Here is a 26,189-nt window from a genome sequence, read left to right on the forward strand (position 1 = left end):
CTCGGAGTCGAGGACAGATGTCGCCCTCTTATCAGACCCGTACAGCATCCCTGCCGGCAACGGCAATTGGGTGTCAGACGGGTCTGGAATGGTGGCAATCTGTACAACGGGAAGGTTCCCGGTTCAAGAGGTAATACACCCCTCCGCCGAGGGTGTGGCGATTGCCAAGATCAATGGTGTGTTCTATTGCAGCTGCCATGCCCCACCAAGGTGGCCCATAGAACAGTTCAACCAGATGATCGACAGGCTCTCGTCGGACCTAGTGGGCCGGAAACCGGTAGTAATAGCGGGAGACTTTAACGCTTGGGCAGTGGAGTGGGGCAGCCGCTGTACAAATAGCAGGGGTCAAGCGCTAATGGAAGCGCTTGCGAAACTCGATACTGTGCTAGCTAATAATGGCTCCGCTAGTACATTCCGTAGAAACGGAGTGGAGGCGTGGATTGACCTAACATTTGCCAGCCCGAGTCTGGCTCCAGGCATGGAATGGAGGGTAGACGAAGGCTACACCCATAGCGATCATTTAGCAATCCGCTTTAAGATCAACTATGGTGTGCAGCATCCGAGGGCGGGAGATCCCTGTCAGGTACGCGGGTGGAAGTCCAATCACTTCGACAGCGAAGCTTTCACCGCGGCCCTGGGACTGGAGGCCAACACCGACAGTCTAAGCGGGGATGCGCTGGTAGCTGTTCTATCACGCGCGTGCGACGCCACTATGCCGAGAAATACATTGCCAAGAAACGGTAGATGCCCGGTATACTGGTGGAGTGCCGAGATTGCAGCTCTACGGTCAGCCTGTCTCAGAGCTAGACGTAGGATGCAAAGAGCTCGCACCGAGGATGCAAGAGAGAACCGCCGTGAAGTGTTTCGAGCTGCGAAATTGGCCCTTAACAAGACTACTAAAAGCAGCAAGAGAGCGTGTTTCGACAACCTGTGTGAGAGTGCCAACGCGAATCCGTGGAGTGACGCCTACCGGATTGTGATGGCCAAGACCAAAGGGGGCTCCTCACCCCCAGAACGGTCTCCGGACCGGTTGGCAACGATTATCGAAGTACTCTTCCCGTCTCGAGCCACAAGCCCCTGGCCACCTGCACTACGCGACAGTGCGGGCACGGTCGAAATGGTGGCTCCAGTGACGAATGAAGAACTACTCGCAGTGGCTAAATCCCTAGCAATGAACAAAGCTCCAGGGCCGGATGGAGTTCCAAACAACGCTCTCAAGGCAGCGATCATAGCGAACCCGAACATGTTCAGGTTAGCTATGCAGAGATGCCTTGACGAGTGTCGTTTCCCCGATAGATGGAAAAGGCAGAAACTGGTGCTGTTGCCGAAGCCCGGGAAGCCGCCAGGCGACCCATCGGCGTACAGACCAATCTGTCTGATAGACACGACTGGCAAACTGCTTGAGAGGATCATCCTCAACAGGCTCACCCCGTACGCGGAAGGTACGGATGGTCTGTCAAGCAACCAGTTTGGCTTTCGGAAGGGTAAGTCCACAGTGGACGCTCTCAACTCAGTGATAAATACTGCCGAGATAGCGATCCAACGAAAAAGGCGAGGTATTCGATACTGTGCGTTAGTGACACTTGACGTGAAGAACGCATTCAACAGCGCAAGCTGGGATGCCATCGCGCTCTCGTTACACCGGCTTAGCCTACCGGTGGGTCTGTACCGGATCCTGGAAAGTTACTTCCAAAACCGCGTACTGCTATACGAGACCGATGCCGGTCAGAAAAGGGTTCCGATTACCGCCGGAGTCCCGCAGGGCTCGATCCTAGGCCCGGTGCTATGGAACCTCATGTATGACGGGGTTCTGAGACTGAAGTTCCCTCCTGGGGTCAAGATCGTCGGCTTTGCCGACGACGTAACCTTAGAGTTCTACGGGGAGTCAATTCCTGAGGTAGAACTAACCGCAGAACACGCGATTAGCACGGTGGAGGAATGGATAAGCGCGAGAGGCCTGGAGCTCGCTCATCATAAGACGGAGGTATCTGCCTACCGCACGGTATCACACGATGCATCCTGCGTGATAGTGAGCATGATGCCAGTCGGGCTGGTCATTCGGGAAGATGAGGAGTGCTTTGAGCTACGTGGAAATAGGGGAGCCCGCGAGCGCACCAGGGTGACCTCGGTCGCCAGATGGCAGCGTGAGTGGGACAACTCCTCGAAAGGTAGGTGGACCCACCGGCTGATACCTTGCATATCGAGCTGGGTGGGAAGACCACATGGGGAAGTTCACTTCCACCTGACACAATTCCTGTCAGGCCATGGCTGTTTTCGTCAGTACCTCCACAAGTTCGGGCACGCGGAGGTCTCAGTTTGCCCGGACTGCCCAGGTGTAGATGAAACTGCCGAACACATACTGTTCGTATGTCATCGGTTCGACGTCGAAAGAAGAGCAATGCTTGACGTCTGTGGCTGGGACACAATCCCTGATACCCTTATTCAGCGGATGTGTCAATCGGTGGAGAAGTGGAACGCAGTCTCGGCTGCTACCATCCAGATTGCCAGTAGGCTACAGGTAATCTAGCGAACCGAGCAACAGACGACGGGCACGGCTAACTAGTGATTGGTTAGCTGGAGCAAAAAAGGCCAAGCGCAAAAAAGGGAGTGAATGGTCTGTTCATGCCGAGGCAGGTTTGGCGCAGCGAATGGCAACCGCGTAAGGGGTAAACCCATCCACCTCGAAGCAAGACAGAAGAGTGAGTGTATAGGCGTATAAGTGGACTGCCTCATGCCAAGACGGGAGGGTCGTAGCGTAGTATGTTGGAACTTAGCTATCGATGCCTCATGGCGTGGCAGAGGAGTGAAAGGGTGAGCATCCAAGTCAGTCTCACACGGCATGTTAAGGGTGAGCATAAAAGTCAGCCTCACAGGTTGGTAGAGGCTAGCACAAAAGTCAGCCTAGCAAGGAATGAAAAAGGTGAGCACACAAGTCAGCCTCGCATGGTATGTCAGAAGTGGGGCCTAAGAAAAATGTCCCACATGGGATGCCAGGGGGAGTGACAAAGGTACAATAGAGTGGCACGATTGAGAGTGAATCAGGTGATAGGGTGAGCACCCAAGTCAGCTTCACATGGTATGGGTGGGGCGAGCACAAAAGTAAGTCTAGCAAGGAACGAGTAAGGTGAGCACACAAGTCAGCCTCGCATGGAACGTAAAAGGTGAGCACAAAAGTCAGCCTCATGTGGGAGTGTTTGAGAGTGAATCAAAGTGCAATTGAGAGAGCACCCAAGTAAGCCTCATACAGGATGTATGAACGCGTGAGTGAGAGTGAACGAGTACATTTAGTACAGCCATCCCCCCAGAAGTAATACCGAGAGGTAGTTCCTGGGAGGAATGATGGCGGAGCCCAATGGAGTTTAGTCGGTATTAATGGCAGCGTCACCATTCGAGCCCGACACGCCCCCAGTGCACCCCGTGTGGTAGATTGGACCCTACCAATAGCACGTGTACTGGGCCAGGACGTAAAGGTCTTCTCCATCGTAAAAAAAAAGAAAACACGCACTAACGCGTCAGCTGTTTGGATATGCGCAAGTGTTGGAGTGGTAATAAAATTTCCATTCCTGTGATTTGCACTTTCGTTCAGCCTGATTATTTTCCCGTTTTCTCCGTAGTGCTAACACACCGAGTTCCAGTTATTCATACAGAGAAATAGGATGCAAGAAAGATTTTGCAGGTAAGTTTCATTTTGCCAAAATTTTATGTTCATCAATTGACAGTAATGGTTTTATTTCAGATAAAAATTAAGCTGCTGTTAAGTTTCTTCTCGCCCATAATGCCCTTCAGTCAATGTCGGAGCCCTACCAAGCATACTACAACAGTTGCCAAGCAGTTTACCTCCGCTATATACATACTAGTGCAAGGCTTAGGTGTTACAAAGGTAGTGAAATACTTGTTCTGCGAACCTCACAGAGTGCTATCAAAAGACTAGCAGAATTTGCTGAAGGATTGGTACTGGAAACGTAAGATCCCTTTTCGGCTACTATGGGCTTCCAAGTAAGTTAAATTCAGTACAGAAAAAGTTGATTTTATTTATAGTTTAGATTTTATTTATTTCATTATATAGAACTATCACTAACATGTTTAAAGGACTGGCCGCGCTAACGTTTGACGACTACCTGAGTACAAGAAGGTATGATGAACGACAAACTAGCCACGCTGTACAAAGGAATTGCACGGAACGGTTGGAAGATGGTGGTTGGACGGAGTCGGCAAAGCGCACACCAAACAGATAGGTGGTGTTATAGAGTATAGTGTGAATAGTTTATTCAAGGGACTGGGGCAAAGTGGGATTGATAGGTTGTCCGGTTCCCAGTGTGATAGAATGTATACAGTGATGTCCCGATTGTATCAAACCCTTCGGCGTATTTTAAACTAACAAAATGGGAACATCGACAAAATCATGGCATATTTTCTTCCATTTTAATAAAACTAAGCTGTTGAAATATTCTTCTTTATCCTCATCGAAATCCTTGAATTACGTAAATACCCTGACATTGGGATGCTATCATTTATGTTCTTAGTTTTCATCGTTTTACTAAACATTAGAATATGGTATAAAACATTCGTTTGTATACAGCGAAAATTCGTTAGTTTGATTTTCGCTGACTTGTGTTCCAACTAAAAACAGCTGAATGGTAAAATCTTATGTCAAGTTGAACAGACAATAGTTAAAGATGTAAGCAGTTGTATTCTACGTTACTACCATCCACAATTTATAGAGAACCTCTCCGATACTCCTGTTCTAAAACTGGATATTGATTGCGCTCGTTTGATTGATTTAACGCTTTGTCACTTTTTGCGTGTATTTATACATTTGTCAGCGGAATAGCGATTCGAACTCGCTAGTTGGGGCGAGGTCATAAGGGATCATCCAGTCTACTTTCTACTTCTGCCGCAGTCAGACGTACAATCGAGCCAAGTGAACAACAGGCCTCTCCATCTAGTGTGCATTGTCTCGAGAACAAAGGAAATATCGGATTATTCTTGTCATCATGAGTAAAGTTGACGAAAAAGCGCTACTCCGACCCAACGCTGCGGTCGTTGACTTTAAATTTTGTTTAAAACGACCGAGTTTTAGTGAAGTGGAATACCTTCTGAAGGTAAAAATGCAACTTAGGCTTGCGGAAGTCTTGTACCTTCAGTATCATCATCTTCGCAATGTAGTGTTAATATCATTCAACACGTTAGCACAAGCCGAGCGTTTCGTTTTGAAGAACAACTTAAAACACGTGGTTGAAAGTGACAACGTTGGAATTAAGATTCCCGTATACATTGAGAATGATTATATTGATGTAAGGTTATATGACCTATCACCTCGTACCCCTCCTGAGCCAATTGCAAAATGCATGTCGCAATACGGAGAAGTAGAATCCGTTACACCTGATACTTGGAGAAACTTCTTCCCGGGTACTCCTAACGGCGTTTTTGTAGTGAGGATGCGGGTTGAAAGGCCTATACCCTCCTACTTGGCAATAAAACTCAATACTCACGGAACTACAATTATGCAAACTACGCTATGCACCCATGAGGGGCAAACTCCTACGTGCAAATATTGTAATCAGACAGCTCATCATGGACAACCTTGCGCGGAAGATGCAGAGGAAAATGCATCTCAACCGATTGCCAACTCATCTACGGCAAACCAACCTAAAACAGAGTTTTCAATACCAATGCCTGAACCACAAACGGTGGCCAATTTTGTGGCAGCTGTTCAGACCATAATGACAACCGCAAAAGAATCATCAAGCACCCCAAAAGCAACTGTAAGTAACATCGGCAACGAATGCAGTAACAATGACGACGGATTTACACTGGTCAACAATAAGTGCAAGAAGCAAGGGAGAACATCTGATCCCGGACACCAAGCCAGCTTCGACCGGGACGTGAAAAACAAGAGAGAATTGAATGACCCCCCTGACGCTGTTTGCCAGCAGACCTCGCGAAAAAAGGTCTCCGCTCGCAATAAAAAGTTGCGCGCACGAGATCCAATTAATTAATTCTTGTTGTTGTTTTCTTATTTTTATTTTTACATGTATTGTAAACGTATAAAAGATCCACGGCTCTGTTAAGCTACCGCTATGAGCCGTGTCAAATAAACGAATTAAATAAAAAAAAAAAATAAGGGATCATCCATAAATGACGTAGCATTATATGGGGGAGGGGGAGTTTTGTATTTTGTGATGATGTGTGACGACAGGAGGGTAGGGGGTCATGTCATGTTACGAAGTTTTTCCTGTTTCATCTAACTAACATCGTTTTTTTTATTTTTTTGAATTTTTTACGGGGTCAGGGGGGGAGGTTTACCATCAAGCTACGTAATTACCAGAGGGGGTATTTAGGGGTTTGTGACGAAATGCTACGATGGGGGAGGGGGTGTTAAAAATCACTCAAAAAATGCAACGTCCTTTATGGATGATCCCTAACCTAACTTACACATCTACGTTGTACCATCAAGTACAGGTATCAATATTTTGTATCAACTGGGGTTTTTTACAACAAGTATAAATTGATAAACTACTGAACATTCTATTGGCAAAGAATGTTAAGAATATTCGCTTAACCAATTGATCCATCGAAAAATTTTGATATTTTACAACGTTGAATTTATTTTATTAAATTCATCCGAGATTTTTGTAGCAGGACTTGAACCTGCATTTTACTCGTCTCTAATTTGGTGCATGCGAGAGGCCGGGGCATATAAATACACGAGGTATGTCAATCCAGTGAACATATTATTAAAAACCTTTTGGATACACGGATGCACGTCTATCAGAACATCTTGATAGCCACGAGAGTGCCCTCCAAAATGCGCGCCATTTATTAGTTAGTTTGGTCTGTGTAAGCAGCTCGTATGGTTTTCAAATCAAAAGTAACTAACTTAAGAAAAAACGATCATTGCAATGAATAGGTATACTATAGGTATGGTTATCAATCTTCTTTGAGTGCAGAGCTGCAATTGTGCTGAGACTATCAATGAGGATGAAGTAATGGTTCGGGGGTAAAGTATTAATTATGTGCAAACTATAGTGAACTGCTGCTAGTTACGCTATATAAACAGAGGCGGGTTCTGCAAGTTTGAGAGAAATTGAAAAACTATTGTTAAAAATACTGAAACCAGTGGCCTCACTGATTCGTGACCCATCAGTGTAAAACATTTTAAGGCAGTCTATGTGTTGGTATTTACTTGTGAATATTTTAGGGATTTCCAGCGAGCGCAGATGAGCTGGAATTTCATGAATCTCCGCTTGCATGGACGTGTCGAATAATAAAGTGAATTCAGGAGTATCTAGTATATTGATGTATGCGGGAACATACCTAGCAGGCGTTATTTCTTGTGACATGTGATTGAAATACACTGTCATGAATCTGGTTTGGGGTCGAAGCTCGACAAGTCATTCAAAATTTTCTATTGCCAGTGGGTTCATAACCTCACATCGAATAAGTAAACGGAGGAGAGATCCCAGAATCGGTCTTTTAAAGAAAGAACTCCCGCTAGTACTTCAAGACTCATCGTATGGAAACAGATGCACCCATATTCCATTATTGAAAGTATTGTTGTTTGATACAATCTTATCATGTCACTTGGATGAGAACCCCACCATGATCCAGTTTTTTTTATTCAATTCGTTTATTTGATAAGGCAGGTTTGCGTTAGCTTAAAGGTGCCAATTTTGTTTTGTTTTACATTTTAAATTACTTAAAACTAGGGGATTACATATTGATTTTTTAAATTAAACTAAGGCTAATTTATAGCTATACATATACACAAGGGGGTAATATAATCTTCGTAAGATTAGGGGGGTCATTTAGTTTTTATGGCAATATGGTTTGACATTTTTAGCAATGAGATGTTTAACTAAGGGGGGAAATTTTTACGACTATCTTAAAAGTAGAAATAGCTAGAGGGCGTGATTAAATTTTGTAAAGATTCGGGGACATTAATTAGACTTATTTTGGGTGGTAGTAAAGTTGGGCATTTTCAACGAGATCATATAATATAATAATTAAAACTAGAAAAGACAGGAAGAGCTAAATGCTTCGTGAAGATATTTGGGGGGGGGGGGGAGGGGTGTTACTTCTGTGTATAAGAGTCAGGGGAAGTAGGGTGGACAAAGATGGCAGGGGGAGAACATTATTTCAGTTTCAGGCTTCGGGACATCAACGGATGGATTACAGAATCAGGGTGGCCTTCATCAGGAAGAATCATGTACTGGGACGCCGGGTGATCCTCCTGAAGATGGCAGGGGTTTCTCCAAACGATTTCGTAATGCGCCTCAGATGTTGATCGACTACATTTCGAGTTGTGCGTGTGATGTTCGTACTGTAGGTCCCGTGTTTGTTGGCTCATTCGACAGGGATGTTTTGTGTCGCCATGGAGTCGCATTAATCCATCGTGGGTGTATGGTACAGGTGGAAGAAAGGGCTTCTGAGAAACCATGATCCAGTTGTTGGATACCTAATGTGGCCTCCCCATGTGCCTTTAGAATCGAACCAAATTCCAAGGTATTTAAAAGTCAGGACTTGGGCTATCGTTCTACCAACCAACTGAAGCTGAGCTGGATCACGCTTCCTTGAGAAAACGACCAACTCTGTTTTCTCCGTAGAGAAATCGATGCCCAGCTTTAAGGCCCAAATTGATAAATTATCCAAGCTATCTTGCAATGGTTGTTGTAAATTTATAGCTTTTGGTCCTGTGGCAGAAACCACGCCATCATCTGCAAGTTGTCTTAGAGTGCATGGGCTAACAATACAATTATCAATGTCATTCACGTAAAAGTTATAGAGAAGGGGGCTTAGATAAGAGCCTTGTGAGAGGCCTATGTAACTTATGCTGAGTGTCGCCAAATCGCCATATGAAAAATGCATGTGCTTTTCTGGCAATAAATTGTATAAATAATAATTTAATATCGGTGAAAGACCACATTGATGTAGTTTCTCCGAGAAAACATCAATGGAGACTGAGTCGGATGCTCCTTTATGTCTAAGAACACATACGCCATTTGTTCTTTTTTTGCGTAATCGAGTTGTATTTCTGATGAAAGTAGCGCCAGGCAATCATTCGTTCCCTTTCTTCTCCGAAAACCAAACTGGGTATCTGAGAGCAAGCCGTTCGCCTCAACCCAATTGTCGAGACGTCGAAGGATAATTTTTTCCAACAATTTCCAGATGCAGGATAGCATTGCAATCGGTCGATACAAGTTATGATCGGAGGCTGGTTTTCCCGGTTTTGGAATGGCAATAACTCTCACTTGTCTCCAGTCACGCGGGACAATGCTCTGCTCAAGAAACTTCTTTTTGCTAGATCAGGCAGATTCTTCACCAAGTTGAATTTAATTCTGTCTAGTCCTGGAGCATTATTGTTGGATGAGAGGAGTGCAATTGAAAATTCCATCATTGTCAAAGGCGAATCTATGAAATCGTTACTTGTGGGAGCATCGCTAATGATTTTCTGCGCAGGAGCAGAATCTGGACAAATTTTCTTGGTAAAATTAAATATCCAACGATTCGAAAAATCTTTGCTTTCATTAGTCACGTTTCGATTCCTCATTCTTCTGGCTGTGTTCCAAAGAGTACTCATTGATGTTTCTCTTGCCAAGCCATCAACGAAGCGTCTCCAATAACTAGACTTTTTGGCACGACGTATACTGTCAAATTTGTTTTGCAAAATTAAATAATTTTCAAAGTACTTACGTATACCCCCTTTCTGTTTAATAATTTCTTTGTAGGCAACTTGTTTAGCTTCATATGCGTCAGAGCACTCTTTGTCCCACCAAGGATTAGGGGGCCGTCTCTTTATTGTCATGCCAGGATTGCATTTCGTTTGGACTTGTTCTGCTGCTTCAATAATTAAACACGCTAGAAATTCATATTCTTCGGTAGAGGGTAGCTCTTCCGTCGAGGCAAGGGAAATGGAAATTAATATTTCGTATGTTTTCCAATCAATATTTCGTGTCAAGTCGTAAGGAACATTGATTGAATTCGTAAGGCCTAATTCACTGTCAATTGAAACAACGACTGGCAAATGATCGCTACCATGAGGATCAGGTACAACCTTCCACGTGCAATCTAACCGAAGTGATGTCGCGCACAGAGATAGATCTAATGCATTTGGACATGCAGGAGGTCTGGGGATGCGTGTTGTTTCGCCAGTATTTAAAGCTGTCGTATTGAATTCGTCGCAAACATTGTATATCAAAGAGGATCGATTATCATTCTAGAGGGTATTCCACAATACTCCGTGCGAGTTGAAGTCTCTCAGTATCAGTCGCGGAGCAGCCATGGATTCCACTACCCCAAAAATTTGACGTTGTCCAATTTGAACTTTGGGAGGTATATATAGAAGCGATAGACATGTTTTTGCCTTTAATATTCGTTTGGACAGCTACAGCCTCAATGCCAATAATCATGGAGATGGTAATTCTATAGAAAGAATAGCACTTTTTAATTCCTATAAGAACTCCTCCATATGGGGTGTCTCGGTGTAGGCGAATAATGTTGAAATCATTTAAGTTGAAGTTAATGTTTGAGGTAAGCCATGTTTCACATAGAGCAAAAGCATCGCATTTTAAATTATGCAGTTAAATTTTTAAGGAATCAATTCTGCAATTCAACCATAAAACAGTGATGGAGAATTTTACCTTTAGAGTTGAATTATCCATCGAAAGATATAATTGCTGCAAGGATGGGCCATTGAGCAATCAGCTGCTCTAAATATTTTCTAATTGTTGGGAGGAAAGCTGAAAATATAAAGTATACTCTTTAGTGGTTCAGAAATATTGAATGCTTTAAAAATCCAACAACAATTTCAGAAAATTTCAATAATCCTACCCCCGGTTGAGACTCAGAGGAAGTCGAAATTTTATTATTTCACAATATATACGCGAACGGAGGTCTTAGTGGAATGTACGTAATGTTTCAAAGATTTTCTTCCATTTAATTCCACTATGGAAGCCGGAATCTTTGGAAGAAAATCTTTGAAACATTACGTACATTCCACTAAGACCTCCGTTCGCGTATATATTGTGAAATAATAAAATTTCGACTTCCTCTGAGTCTCAACCGGGGGTAGGATTATTGAAATTTTCTGAAATTGTTGTTGGATTTTTAAAGCATTCAATATTTCTGAACCACTAAAGAGTATACTTTATATTTTCAGCTTTCCTCCGAACAATTAGAAAATATTTAGAGCAGCTGATTGCTCAATGGCCCATCCTTGCAGCAATTATATCTTTCGATGGATAATTCAACTCTAAAGGTAAAATTCTCCATCACAGTTTTATGGTGGAATTGCAGAATTGATTCCTTAAAAATTTAACTGCATAATTTAAAATGCGATGCTTTTGCTAGTGAATTTAGTGGAATTAAATGGAAGAAAATCTTTGTAACATTTATTATTTCCATTTATTAGTTTGGATTGTACATGCCCAAAACCGGGCGGAATTGACTTCGGTTTTGAATCGGAATTTTTTGGTTTTGGGCGCAGTTTATCTATTGGAGGAGAAATTTAAAGGCACTTTCTTGGCAATTTGAGAAAAGAAGACTGTTTTCTTTTTCTGAAACCTCCGGGTAAAACAAATGATGTACTTTCGCGCGCTCCGTCAGAGTCAGACTGTTCCGAAAATAGAGATGTGTAAGTGTTTTCTAAGAAGATGGGTTTAGGGGTACCATTTTTCAATATTTCTGCATAGGAGCGCTTAGACCTCTCCTTCAAGGATCGTTTAATTTTATCCTCGCGCAATTTATAAATGGGGCATGCAAGGATCTTATGCGAGTTTTCTCCGCACATTAAACATTTTTCTGAATTTTTATTGCATGTATCCTCTTGATGAGAACCCCCACATTTGCCACACGGTACCTTATTTGAACAGTAAGTGGTTGTATGGCCAAGCTGTTTACAATAAAGGCAATTTATTACACGAGGGATAAATAGGCGAACAGGGAGACGAATCTTATCGATAATCACATAGTTGGGCAGCGCAGACCCAGCGAAAGTCACTTGAAACGAATCAGACAGTGGATAAACTTTTTTATCTCCTTCGTGTGATACTTAATGCAATTGCTTGCATTAAAGTATCTTTACGTCTGTAAGTATGGTGACTTAGAAACGACCAACCCCATGCTTAATTAAGTAATCAACAGTCAAACTCGATTCTGTGATGACTCCATCAATTTCAATTTCCTTTGAAGGAATATAAGCTCACAAGAAGCAATTGCATCGGCTTGTTTGAGACTGCCAACGACAATGCGTATTTTATCTTTATTAACTTTGACGATCTCTTTTACATCCGAGAATCGCGAAGTCAAATCTTTCGAAATTTGGATGATATTTAGCGCCTAGACTTTACGCCTAATAAATACAATCCATGGTCCCGTTGACGACTCTGGGTAAATTTTAATTCTAATCGGGTTTACATTTTCAGCAGAAGGCTTAGGAGGAGGGTCTGTTACTCGTTTTCCCATCTCGTTATCCATTTTACCTAGCAAGAAAAACTATCGCAAAAAAGGAATAAAAAATATACCTGTTATCTGCTATCTCTGAGGTGACGAAGACACCGGTAGAACACACCTCGTGTGTGTGTCGTTGTAAACTCGGTGCCCGTTGTTTGACAATGTGACACTTGCTGTCATTCGTCGCGTTGCTTCTTCAGTAGAGGAATAGGCCTACCTGCAACACTTCAAAACTCTCTCCGGTTAAGCTGCTCGTCGGTATCACCACCACAAACGCGTTCTCTTCGTTTTCACCACCGCGGTAGACAAATGTGGCTACCTGTGGCTTGCTGCGAAAACCCCACTGTCGATGCGGCACTTTTCGGTGCCACTTGTTGCCCTTATTCGTCGTACCGCTTCTGCGGGAGACAAATAGAGCAAATGGCTCTACCTGTGAGGCTTCCCCTCTTGTCGATTAGAATTGCCCAACGACACCAATACAATTTTTTTTCTGTGTGGCACGATCACTGTCGATTTCTTCCACCACGATAGGCAAATTCGTCTACCCGCGGTTTGCTGTCAAAACACCACTTGTCGAGGATGCCGTTGACCACGCCTCCGACGTATCGACTGTCGACTCACACTTAACAAACTGGACGCTCTCTCCCGCTTAAAAAACCGCATACAGCGTCTCACACTCCGTCGTTCTCTCGAGAACAAAACCTTCCACATGGAGGCACAACTGTCTCAGCCGGTTGCAAAAACTGTAATGATGTCGTCCATTTGTTTATAGTGTGGTCCTTTTTGGTACTTGTTTCCGCCGTATGTATATTTTACGATTCGCTCAGAGACCACAGTGTGGGAAGAAAAGTCCGCCCAGTGTGAATTTCTCCAGAAGACAACCGTGAAACGACCCTAACTGGTGAGCACAGTGTGGCCCCACCACCACAAGTAGAACGTTACAAAGCTATACGTAATAGATTTACCACAAAAAACGCGCATCCACACAGGAGGTACTGTGCATTGGTACACTGGCCATGGCGAACGACAACAAGCAGGAACCGGATCACGAACTGGACGGCGACTTTGGGCTGACAGGCATACTGTTCTACTCCCTGAGTAAGGAAGGATGACATCGACATGAAATGGCGAGTGGGCTAACAGCACGGGTGTCTACGTCCCAATAAAACTCTGGCAAGTCCCCGGGTATGTTCAAAACTCATCACCATTTAGTTGGTGGTACTAGGTTCGGTCCGAGCATTCCCGATTAACGTCGATCTGACTCTGTACAATACTCTTCATGAAGGATAGTGTCAACCCATGCATGATCTCCCTGCTGCTAAGATTTTGGTAGCATAGATAATAATTGGATCACGAGAGGCGACTATGTGAAGCGAGTAGAGATAGGGGCTCGCTGTTGGGACCTAATAAAATGGAAAAAAAGAAACTAACATATCACCATCACCAGCAGCAGCTGGAGGAGGTGGAGAAGCAGCAGCGGCAGAAACGAAAGCCAGAGCAGAGCGGGACGAATTACACCCCACAGAAGCCAAAAGTAGTGGCAGCGAAGCACTTAGTGGAGGAGCACCACAAGTTCGTGAATGCGAGAAACAATATCCATAAGCACATTAAAGAGATGGTCATCAGAATCCGAAAGTCGCTACTGTCCGCCATGAATGAGTATGACATGACAACGTGGAGGGCTGATGTAGCTGAGCGAGCATTGGCGTCGGCTAAGGCTACTATCTTCCTAGCCCCTCCGAAGCAAGGTAAGGAGATGCAGATTAGTGTGGAGCCAGTTTCCAGTGACTCCAAAGAGGACAAGATCCTCGCCAGGGACTGGAAGACCAGGCGGACCCAAAAGGCAGACGCTCAAGGATGCTGTGGCTGTTGCCGAAGAAAAAGACGACACCCAACATGGAGAAAGCTGGAGTACAGTTGCAGGTCGGAAGGAAAAATACGGGAAACAGTAGAAGAAGAAGGAAGAGCACAAAAGGAAGCAGAAGAAGGAAGGAAAACCTTTGGCTCACCAGAAGGCGCCAACAGGAGATGTACCGATCGTCGAAGCGAACGATACGACATCCTACGCCGCTCTTTTCAAGAAAGTGAAAGAGGACCCAGAGCTAAAGGAGTTGAGAGAGAACGTTGTTAGAACGAGGCGCGCTAAGAAGGACGCGATGATCTCCGAGGTGAAGAAGGATACTTCCGTCAAGAGCTCGACCCACCGTGAGCTTGTTGCTAAATCAATGGGGTGCGAAGCGAACGTGAGAGCCCTGTCGCAAGAAGCAGTAGTCGAGTGCAAAGGGTCTAGTTGAGGAACTGAAGGGTGCACGAATCGGAGAGTGCAAACTGGATGTACCGGCGGCTATCCGGATTTAGAAATCTTATGGAGGAGCTCAAACGGCGGTGATGCGACTACCGGTGGGCGCTGCCAACAAGCTGAGAGTCACCTGAACTGCAAGGGCCCAGACAAGTTTGCTCTGTGTAGAAAATGTGGAAAAAAGGGGCACGTTGCTAGAGACTGCACGAAGCAACTAAGGTGCATGATCTGCAACCGGAGGAAGGAAACCACATGAAGGGTGGCTTCAAATGCATGCGTACATAAGGGCGAAGGCAGGCTGATGGAGATAACCCAGTTAAATCTCAATCATTGCGACATTGCACAGCAACTGTTGTGGCAGTCGATAACAGAAACGAAGTGCGACGTTGCAATTATTGCAGAGCCGTATCGTGTTCCTCCCGATAACGGTAACTGGGTGGTGGATAGTGCAAGATTGACTGCAATACAAGTAATGGGCGGTTCCCATGTCCAAAAGGTGATGGATAACACGCACGAAAACTTCGTGATCGCCAGGATCAACAGCGTATTTTTCTGTAGCTGCTATGCTCCCCCGAGACGGATACCAGAACAGTGCAACCGGATGCTGGACACACTAACCGACTCGTTAGTCGGACGAAAGCCGGTTGTTATAGGAGGAGACTGTAACGCTTGGACCGTGCAGTGGAGTGGCAGGCTGACCAACGTAATAGGTTACAGCTTGTTGGAAGCCTTGGCGAAGCTGGATGTGAGATTGTGCAATGCAGGTTCCGCTACCACATTCCGTAACGAGAGAATCCATCATCGACAAAACATTCTGCAGCTCTTCGCTGATGGATAACATGAATTGGCGAGTTAGTGAGCAGTACAAACATAGTGACCACCAAGCGATCCACTAAACCATTGGTCGGCGAAATTGTACCGTAACACTGATCTTTATGTTTATGTTTATTACCTTCACCAACAGGCCCCTTAGCCCCAATGGTGGTTTCTCAAACTAATTAAATTTTAAAATTGCCAACATTTTCGCCTTTATCGCATTCCGCGTCCGTTTGAAGTCAAAGGCCGTCGCCACACTGTTAAAAATTCGCTGGAGTCCGGTAACAGCGCTCTGGCAACCATATTTGGTTCTCCTGGACGGAACTCGTAGAAGAGAGTTATTACGTAGAGCTCGGACGAGGGCTTGAAGATCCAGACGTCCGAGGATGGTAGGGCAATCCACTCTAGCAGAGAGTAAGTCCGAGACGAACAAGGCTCGAGAGCAGTCCCTCCGAATGCTTAGTGTATCGAGGTGTATTAGCTGGCTGTTTTCATAGCTCGGCTGCTGAAATCTGTTTCGCCATGGGAGATGCCGAAGGGCGAAGCGTATGAACCTGCGTTGAACAGCCTCGATTCTGTCAATCCCGTTCTGGGAGTACGGGTTCCAAACAGCCGAACAATATTCTAACGTTGAGCGGACCAACGCACAGTAAAGCGATTTAAGACAATATACGTCCCTGAAGTTTTTCGCTATTCGGAAGATGAACCCAAGCTGTCGAGATGCCTTATCCACGATGTATGAAGTATGTGGTTTGAATGTTAGTGCCAAATCCGTGATGACTCCGAGATCTTTGATGTGAGAGTATCTTGGAATACTCGAGCCGAAGAAATGGTAGTTAAACTGAGTCGGTTGGCGTTTCCGCGTGAACGTAACGATAGTAACTGATAGTGAGAACTGGCTTGTAAAGATGGAAAATAAAGGACTTCGGCAAGGACCTTATTGTATATGCACTTCCAATTCCGAGTTCCGATGAGCTGTCGGAAACAGTAGCGGGAACATGTGATGTAAAAATGCCGAGGAAAATGGAGCCGAGGAACTACCGGCGTCCGACGTACTGGTGGAGCGATAGGCTCAGCATCCTCCGGACTGCTTGCCTAAAAGCAAGAAGACGTGTTCAGAAAGCAAGATGGGAGGCAGTCAGAGATGTGTGTAAGGTAACATTCCGGGCGGCCTGGACCGCTTTTAAACGCGAGATAGTGCTAAGCAAATCCATCTCCTACAAGGAGCTATGTAGATAAGTAGACGCTAACCCCAGGGGCAATGCTTACCGTGTCGTTATGGCCAGAATCAAAGGTCCAATGATAAGATGGTGGAAATGCTGGTGACAATCAAGTTTCCAACGAGGAGCTACTTATAGTGACAAAAGAGTTGAAAGCGATGAAAGCTCCCGGACCAGGTAGTATCCCCAACGTGGCACTGAAGACGGCGATCCTAGCGTTTCCGGACATGTTCAGGATAGTCCTCCAAAAATGCCTTGACGATGGCTACTTCCCGGATAGATGGAAGATCCAGAATCTGGTGTTGCTGCCAAAACCAGGGAAACCACCGGGATATCCAGCGTTATATCGGCCTATATACCTGCTAGATACTCTTGATAAGCTCCTGGAAAGCATCACCCTCAACAGGCTGACGACCTACGATAAAAATGAGAACGGACTATCGCAGAGGCAGTTCGGGTTCCGGAAAGGGATATCGACGGTGGACGCCATCCGCACAGTCATCGCGAGCGCGGAGAAAGCATTAAAGCAAAAGAGAAGAGGTAATCGCTACTGAACCGTGGTAGCGATAGATGTGAAGAACGCGTTCAACAGGGCTAGCTGGGAGGCTATCGCCACAGTACTGCACAGAATGAGGATCCCGGACTATCTATGCAAGGTTCTGAAAAGTTACTTCCAGAACCCAGAACTGGTCTATGAATCTAACATAGGGAAGAGGCCCAACGCTCTGTAATATAATGTACAACGGAGTGTTAACACTGGAACTGCCCTGTCCCCTGAGCCAGGGGAGTTGTGATCGTCGGCTTTGCCGATGATGTTATCCTGACGATAACCGGCGAGACCCTTGAGGAGGTGGAGATGTTGACGGCAGAGACAATAGGCATCGTGGAAAGCTGGATGACAGACGTCAAGTTGCAGCTGGCCCATCGCAAGACCGAGGTAGTGCTGGTCAGTAACTGTAAAAAAAATCCTGCGTGTCGAGATCAGCATCGTGGGACAATCCATCCCATCGATGCGCGCGCTGAAGCACCTGGGTGTGATGGCCGACGATCGGTTAAATTACAACAGCCATGTCGACTATGTATGTGAGAAGGCTGCGAGGACATCGAACGCATTAGCAAGGATCATGCAGAATCAAGGAGGAGTAAAAGGCAGCACGAGACGTCTCCTGGCGGGTGTCTCTTCCTCGATACTGCGGTATGGCGTACCGGCCTGTGCTGCTACACTGAACTCAAAGCGGAACCGGACGAAGTTGACAAGCACGTTTCGCCTAATAATGACAAGCACGTTTCGCGAGTGCGTACACAACGATAACGTAGGAGGCAGTATGCGTAATTGACTTTGCATCACTCTGGCTGAAGACGTGGAATGCTACCAGCGGAGAAATGCACGTAATGCAGGAAGACTGGTCCGAGCGGACTCGTTGGCTAAGTGGCAGCAGGAGTAGGACAACGCTCAGAATGGAAGGTTGACCCATCGACTCATCCCAAATGTATCTGCTTAGGTATATAGGAAACATGGAGAGGTGAACTTCCATTTGACTTCCATTATCAGGGCACGGAAGCTTCCGGAAGTACCTGTATCGGTTTGGACACAATTCATCACACCTCTGCCCGGAGTGTGTGGACGTGCTAGCGACACCGGAACACGTGGTATTTTAATTCTCTAGGTTCGAAGAAATTCGTAGAGTGGTTATGAATAAATTCTCCGAGCTGCACAGGAAGTGACGAAAGGATCAACACAGTAGCGCCATTGCTCTATCCCGGGCAATGAAAAGGCCGACGCTTTAGCGAAGATGGGCGCATTAGATGGTGACATATACGAAAGACCAATCTGCTTCGAAGAATTTTTTAGTATATGTCGACAGAGGATACTCAACAGTTGGCAAACCTCGTGGACCAATGGGGAACTTGGACGATGACTACATTCGATTATCCCAAAGGTATCAACGAAGCCTTGGTTCGGGGGGATGGATGTGGGTCGAGATTTCATACGGGTAATGTCCCGGCGTATGTCCAATCACTACACATTGGATGCGCATTTGCGTCGTATTGGGCTTGCAGAAAATAGTCTGTGCGCTTGTGACAAAGGGCTATCACGACATCGGGTACGTTGTCTGGGTGTGCGCTGGGTATTGTGACGCCAGGTCTCAGTATAAGGATTCCCTTCGGGCCCGAGGTAGACCGTTCAATGTTCCAGTTTGTGATATTCTGGAAATTCGCGATTTCCCCTATATGTCCCTTATTTATATTTTCATAAAAACTATAAATATCCCAATTTAGTCCCTCTATTTTCTTTCCAATTTTTAAAAATTCCCTTCCTGCCTTGTGGAGCCGATCAGCACCAAAGTGCCACTATCTGACCGCCGTCGCGTTTACCACGACATTCGAAGCGAGAGCGACCCGATGCTCCACAGGCCCTATGAATCCCTACCATCAACCCGGGTCTTGACGTCTGGCTAGCGTGAGGCTCTACATTATGTCGCTGATCTCCCGTTTGCCTGAAAGTGGCAAGTTTGGTCTTCTTTACCAATCCCCATGTCCGCCTACTCTCTTCTGTCCAGAGTTACAAATAATCGAAGCTTTATTTTGACGGCTGAAAATGAACCTGATGCGACTCGCGGTGAATAGAAAAAATATTCATTCAAATATCCATGTTATTCATTCAGTTGAATATCGAGCAATATATTCATTTCACTAATTATCAAGGAAAATGTTTTCAAATGCCGGTAAAGCATATGAAAATATTTTGATGTGTTTGATTCGTTGCTACATGGTCGTTTCGTGTAATAATCGGAGACGAAAGAAAATATGCATGGATGAATGGGTGGTTTGTTCGTTTGACGTTTTCAGCTACGTCACTGAATATTGAAAATGAATGTGGCTGAATATGATCAATTTTCATTCAATGAGTTTGAATATTTGACTCTGCTTCTGTCCCTGATATAACGCAACACCGATGTTGAAAAAAAAACAAATTTTCATTATGTATTCCTAGTTTTAAGAGATCTCTATTTTTGTCATAAAAAAACTATTCTTTCCCCCCTTATATATCGAATTGCATTCCTAGTTTTAAGATTTCTGTTAAATTTCTCGAAAAAACTTGTTCCTCTTCTCATATATCAAACTGAATTCTTAGTTTAAAGATAGCTGTAAAATTTTTCGTAAAAAAACTTATGTTCCCTCTTTTGTATATTAAATTGGATTCCTAGTTTTAAGATAGCTGCAAAAAAAATCAAACAAACTATTGTGACCCACTGTTGTATATAGCATTGAATTTCTAGTTTTAAGATAGCTGTAATTTAAAAAAAATATTTCGATATTGTAACCTCCTAGTTTTAAGATACCCAAAATATAAAAGCAAACGAATTTGGCACCGCGAAGCTAACGCAAATAAATGAACTGAATAAAAAAAACCAGTCAAGAAGAAGCCAAGATTTCCAATCCAATGAGAATGGACCATGCCAATCGAAGGCCACAAGCCCAGCGCCACCTCGTACAGTTCCTGAAATTAGACTTTGTTAGTTAATAGTTGGAAATTGTTATAAAAACAGATGATTCCAATTTTGCCCCTTAAATCCTGAATTTTTCCTCCTGATGAGTTTCTGGTGGTATTTGTATCAGATTATCCTAATCCCAAATAAAACTTGACTATCAGCATAGTATCCGATGCAGATGTAAGCGTGCCTGAAGACGTCAGACCTTCACGTCTCCCCACGGCGTGTGCACAAAACCGATTCGAAGAAGCGTCATGGTCGCAAAAAATCGACTCAGATTTAGACCGGTTCCATAATAAAAGCATTGGAGAAGGAGAAAATGAAAGAAAACGTAAGCGTATGCTGGCGGAAGAAAAGAATGCAGCGGGGGCTGTAAAACGTTCACTAAAGCTGCCGAAACTAAGTTTAAAAAAGTCAAAAAGACAAAAATGTAACGAGTGGAGTTTTTACATACCTCCATATTGCAAAATGATGTTTTCTCACTAATAAATGGCTTCCACTGATGCATTTAATGTGTTTCACTTATTTTTCCAAGCTTTTGATTGTTAATAACTTTTTCCCTGATTTTGCTTTATGAATGAAAAAATTCACATATGTTCTCAAGTGTTGCACGTTCATGACAGCGCAAAGTTTTTATCAAAAATCCTAACCAGAATGATTGCAGATTTTCCGAAAGAAAAACTCGGCCAACCCGCCCCGGTCTTCCCTACGGCATGATTTACTTACGCAGCAATGAAAAAACAACACAAATTTAATCACGCATCACTTAACATAAGCGGACCAAATGCAAAACATGTCTGATCTGATCGACGACTTGATTTCAGTTATAAAATAAACAAACTCAATTAGAATTTTTTTAGGAATAGATGTCACGGTGTGTTTGGTAGAACAATTTTATTCGAAAAAAATCGGCATCGCTAAAACTTCAGCACGTGATAGAATGCGCTTTTCTCTTTCATTTGAAAGTAAAATTAAAATATTCTATCGGAGGCTCCAGAACAACTTTTTATTTTAAAGTTTTTTGTTTGAAAATTTAAGTTTTTCGATGAAACTGGTTCACATTTTTGCCCCTAGGTAGTACTTTAGACATTCAAATATTACCAAAAGTGAGAATCTGATGGACAATTTCAGTGTGTACAACTTTGTAGAAAACTACATCGCGATCTAAAATCGCTAGAGAAAGATATTAAATTTTTATCAAAGTTTCTAGATTCGCACGGGGCTTATTGGTTAAGAAGCTTTGTTCCAAAAACATTTTTATTTGTAAAAAATGGATTGCCTAATTTTAACAGTGTGCTCAGAAGAACTTGAATGCTAGCAAAGTCCCACCTTGAAGTAGGGTTCGTCGCGGTGCGGATGTGGGCGGTAAATGGATAGTCCGCACCGCAACCGCAAAAAAATAATAAAACCGCACCACTTACCGCAACCGCACTGCATTCACCGCACCGCACCGCGCGGTAATGCGGTAAAATTCTGTATTTTTGAAAAGTGCGTTGAAAAATTATTAATTTATTTGTATAACTACACATACTAAAAAATTATTTCCTATTTACACGAACATTAACTTTGACGGACTCCTCAGAATGTAACATTTATTAAAAAATGTCAACTTTGCGAAATTTTATTAATAAAATGCCATACATCTTGAGATAAGTACTTTCGTAACAAGGTAAATATTAGGATAGCACTGAAGTCCTGTGAAATGTAGCTGTATTTAATCGTTATACATACAAAAACGTTCTTCCGCAGCAATTAATAAGAAAACTTTTAATTTAATTATCAGAAATCGTTCTATACATAACATAACAGATATCCATCCCATCTCAACCGGTACAGAGTTGTTGAAGGACATTTGAAAAATTGCAAAAGATGTATGATTTACAGCATACAGCAGAAATGTTTTTACAAACAGGGAATTTTAGGAACAAAATACACCAAAGCACTTACTTCGTATTTTTCAAGAAATGTATGTATTCTTATTCAAATACTAAGATTGCTCCCTTTAAATTGTATGAGTTGTATTTTTCTAATAGCTAGTTCGAAAGTTCTATCTTTTTATGTATTTTTTCTAATATTTTTCTATAATGCCAATGGCAAAAACTTCAATTGAAGTTGGTAGGGGTCAAAAATTGTCCTGTGCTAAATTTGGTATCTGGGCTAACTTTGACACTTGTCACAATATGAAGGGAGGCTTTGAGGAACACAAAAAAATCGAAATACCCTACACTAACTTCGAAAACTTTAATTTCAAAAAGTTACAAAATACTCCTAACTGAAAAATATTAGTTGTTAATTTGGTAAAAAATATTATCAGTTGGACGAACAATGGACGTATGCGAAAAAAAGTTATGTAGAAGGAGTCTTATAAACTAGGGTGACCATACGTCCTGGTTTCCCAGGACATGTCCTGGTTTTTCAGTGACTGTCGGGGGTGGGCGTGGCGTAGTTGGTAAATCGATTGCCTTGTACGCAGCGCACCTGGGTTCGAGTCCCGACCCCGCACATAGGGTTAAAAATTTTTCACAAGAGATTTTTCTAACCCGAAGAGGCGAATGACCTTAAGGTTAAAACCACTATAATCGAAATAAAAAAAAAAAATAAAATTCAGTGACTGTCCTGGTGTCCTGGGAAGTCAAAGGAGATGTCTTTTTTAGTCACTCAAGTTTCTTCTCTTACGCGGAAATTGAAAAGATAAAGAACGAAGAGTTCGTGCATAGCATATGAATGACTTGTACTGCCGTGAAAAGCATAACAATCCCATATGTATAGGAAGACTCTTGTGCGTATTACGGGAGTGTAATCCGTTATTAAGGTAATTTCACAGCCGAACAAATCGAAATGGTTTCCGTTGTGAACCAATCTCTGGCCGCTATCAATGTCGATGAAACAATAATAACTAGAGATTCTTCCCGGATTAAATTGCCTTTCAATCCAAGATCCGAAGAATTCCTTTTGGTGCCTCTGAGAAGACAAATTGCAGACGTATTGGTGACTTTACTTCTGTTAAGTTCTCTTTCCGGTGGCATTTTTTCGCCTTACTGAAAATCCGCGAACATTTTTCCAATCTAACAAAGGGAAATGACGAAACAACAATAACTATCGTGGAATAATTTCACTGAGTGCTCTCTCTAGCTGGTGATTATGGACCCACTTCAGGGTCAATGCTAGCAGTACTTAATCCACTATTAACATAGCTTCACTGGACGCTGAACAGCGACTAACCTGCCGAGTCTAGCATCCTAGATAACAGGAAGTATGGAAGGTCGCGCTCAAACTGATATTATTTGCACCAACTTATCCGCTATGTTTCATATAACAATTGATAAAATGGAGTAATTTGCAATCAACGGCAGCTTTGCAGCTGTTTCGATCCCAGTTCTCAGATCAAGAGATAATGATTGTCATTGGAGATTGGCAGCTACTTCTTTTTAAATCAAGAATGGCGCAGGGAAGCTACTTGACACCGTTGATGTTTCTACTTTACTTCAATGACGTGTGTTTAGTACGGATCTCCCCTTACCCGTCCTGCATAGATGATTTTAAGAATATTTCATATCATCCGCTAAATTAATGATCACCGATTTTTTCAATAACATCATGTTACCTTCGTTGATGGTTATGTAACAAGAACTGCGTGTGTGTGAATCTGAAAAATGAGCTCGGCGATCGAATTCTCATGAAAGACTTTGGCTGAGCTGTGCCTGCCAGACTCCAGAACAGAGGTTTTGCTGCCGAGTCTCTGGCTACCAGCACCTAGAAGTTTTTAGCTGCCGAAAACCTGGAGAGAAGACACAATCGATTAAGAGGTGATGGAGGGCATTTGGACTGTCCTGGTTTTTCACTCCCTTGATATGGTCACCCTATAAAAACGAACTGCAGGAAAATTCATTGCAAATTTACACAGAAACCAAAAGAGATAGAAATACGATGTTGAAGAACGAAGGTTAATCAGGTTATCAGCCTAATTTGGACCCCTCCTTATTTTGCACGCTTTTCAAACATTTGTCTCCCTTACAGCTGATTCCTCCAAATTCGTTTGGTTTGATGATTTCATTCTTTGGGTTGTTTGTAAGTCTTAAAACTTTTTTAATTTCATCTTTAAGTTCTCCAAATTAATCAAAATTCACAGTTGAGAAAATGTTATCGTAAACGATTCATAATTTCACGGTTGTCAAGAGGAATCGGGAGAAATGATGCATTTTTAAATTGGATTTAACAGTACAATTCATTTGTATTTCAATGATTGGATTGTGTATTTTATATATTTGAAAAGGTTCGCTTGTAAATTTTTCAAAGTGTTCAAAATATGTCGTAAAAATAATGATGCCAAATTGTATTGGACACAGCGTCGTTCTTAAATGGTAAAAGTCAAAGTTTTAATTCACTTTTTAATGCAGACTGCAGACTTTATCAATTATTTTTTTAAGTGCGGTTGCGGTAATACCGCGCGGTAAAAGCTCATTACCGCACCGCATCCGCAAGAAAAAGTGTCTCACCGCACCGCAGTTTTTGCGGTGCGGGTGCGGTAAATACCGCGCGGTTGCGGTAATTACCGCAACCGCGACGAACCGTACCTTGAAGGGTAAAAAAACATAATTCCAGATTCCGCCGTTTTATGCGCACCAATGATATTTTAGGAGCATGGAGATATAGAGAAGAGTAGATTAAATTTGAACGAAATTAGTACTCTTTTGAAAGATGCTGGGCAATACAGCAAAATGAAATAATTTTTTTCTGTCACAGATATACAGTAAAGACCCGTTTTTATCAGCCCCTTGGCGAATTTTAAGCTGATAAAACAGTGACATTGATAAAATCGGGACATATATTTTTCTGTTTTTTTTTAATAAACCGAAGCTCTTAAAATATTCTTCCTTGTTCCTTAGATATAGCCTTGCAACCTTTTTTGATTATATACTTTAAGTTCCCCTTAAGGGGGTCTGACAGTGCAAAATTAAAAAAAAATATTTTTATTTTTGCATTTTTTGGATATCTAAGATAAGAAATATATGCCCAAGAAAGGATTTATTCGAATTCAACTTGGTTCGTTTGCTAGAGCCCATTAAACTACCAACTATCAATTTTCATATGAAGCTGATAAAATCGGGTCAAAAAACTGATAAAATCGGGGGCAGATAAAATCGAGTGCTGATAAAATCGGGTCTCCACTGTATTTGTTTCTTTTTTTTCTTCACTCATTCTGGAGTATGCTTGATGTAACCTTGAATCCACCTTTTTGCTCGTTAGCATCTTGTGGGATATCTATATTTGGCCTAAATTTTAACTTTATATTTGATCAAACTCAATTATATATTCAGTCATTTGATTTGATTTCGATTGAGAATCCTGATTGACACTGAACTGAACTGGCAACTCTGTCTTCTTGATATGTTGTCTTTGCTCTTGTTGAATTAAATTTTCACTTCGGAATCAACCAAACTAAATTTAGTGATTTAGATGAACGTATGCTTCTTAGAATCATTGGCAGCTACAGGATTGAGAAAACTTCTCTTCATGCTCCCCTTGACATATAAAATTCAAAACAAAACTATCAACACTATATTTGTGATGAAATGGGCTTTCACGTAATTTGCTGTTATAATGAAAATATTGATAAAAGTCGTCAAACATTTCGAAAGGACATGTATTTAAAATAATTGAAAAGCATGTAATTTTTTTTCATCACTCGGTCGCTGTGCATGGGACGAGGGGGAGGGGGTAGGTAAATGCTACGTTATTTACGAGGGGGAGGTTAGAATTTTGTGACCAAATGTTACGAGGGGGGAGGGAGGGGTCAAAAATCGCTGAAAAAAAGCTACGTCATTTGTGTACGGCCCCTAAACAGACTTTTATTACTTGAGTGTATGGTACAGCCTGATATTTTTTTGTTCGTTTTCTGTTGTGATCCGT

The 26,189-nt window shown here is 42.9% G+C and overlaps 1 protein-coding gene and 1 long non-coding RNA gene across 5 annotated transcripts in view; one reads left to right on the forward strand and one right to left on the reverse strand.

Moving 5' to 3' along the window:
• Positions 1-26,189, reverse strand: part of LOC131683167 (homeobox protein unc-4-like) — a 1,134,581-nt gene that overhangs the window by 899,619 nt on the left and 208,773 nt on the right. The window lies entirely within an intron of this gene.
• LOC131683168 (uncharacterized) lies at positions 3,422-4,550 on the forward strand. Its single transcript, XR_009304408.1, has 3 exons — positions 3,422-3,676; positions 3,737-3,996; positions 4,067-4,550. It is a non-coding gene; the product is annotated as an uncharacterized LOC131683168 (long non-coding RNA).

This window comes from Topomyia yanbarensis, chromosome 2 (assembly GCF_030247195.1).
Source record: "Topomyia yanbarensis strain Yona2022 chromosome 2, ASM3024719v1, whole genome shotgun sequence".
Taxonomy (NCBI): domain Eukaryota; kingdom Metazoa; phylum Arthropoda; class Insecta; order Diptera; family Culicidae; genus Topomyia; species Topomyia yanbarensis.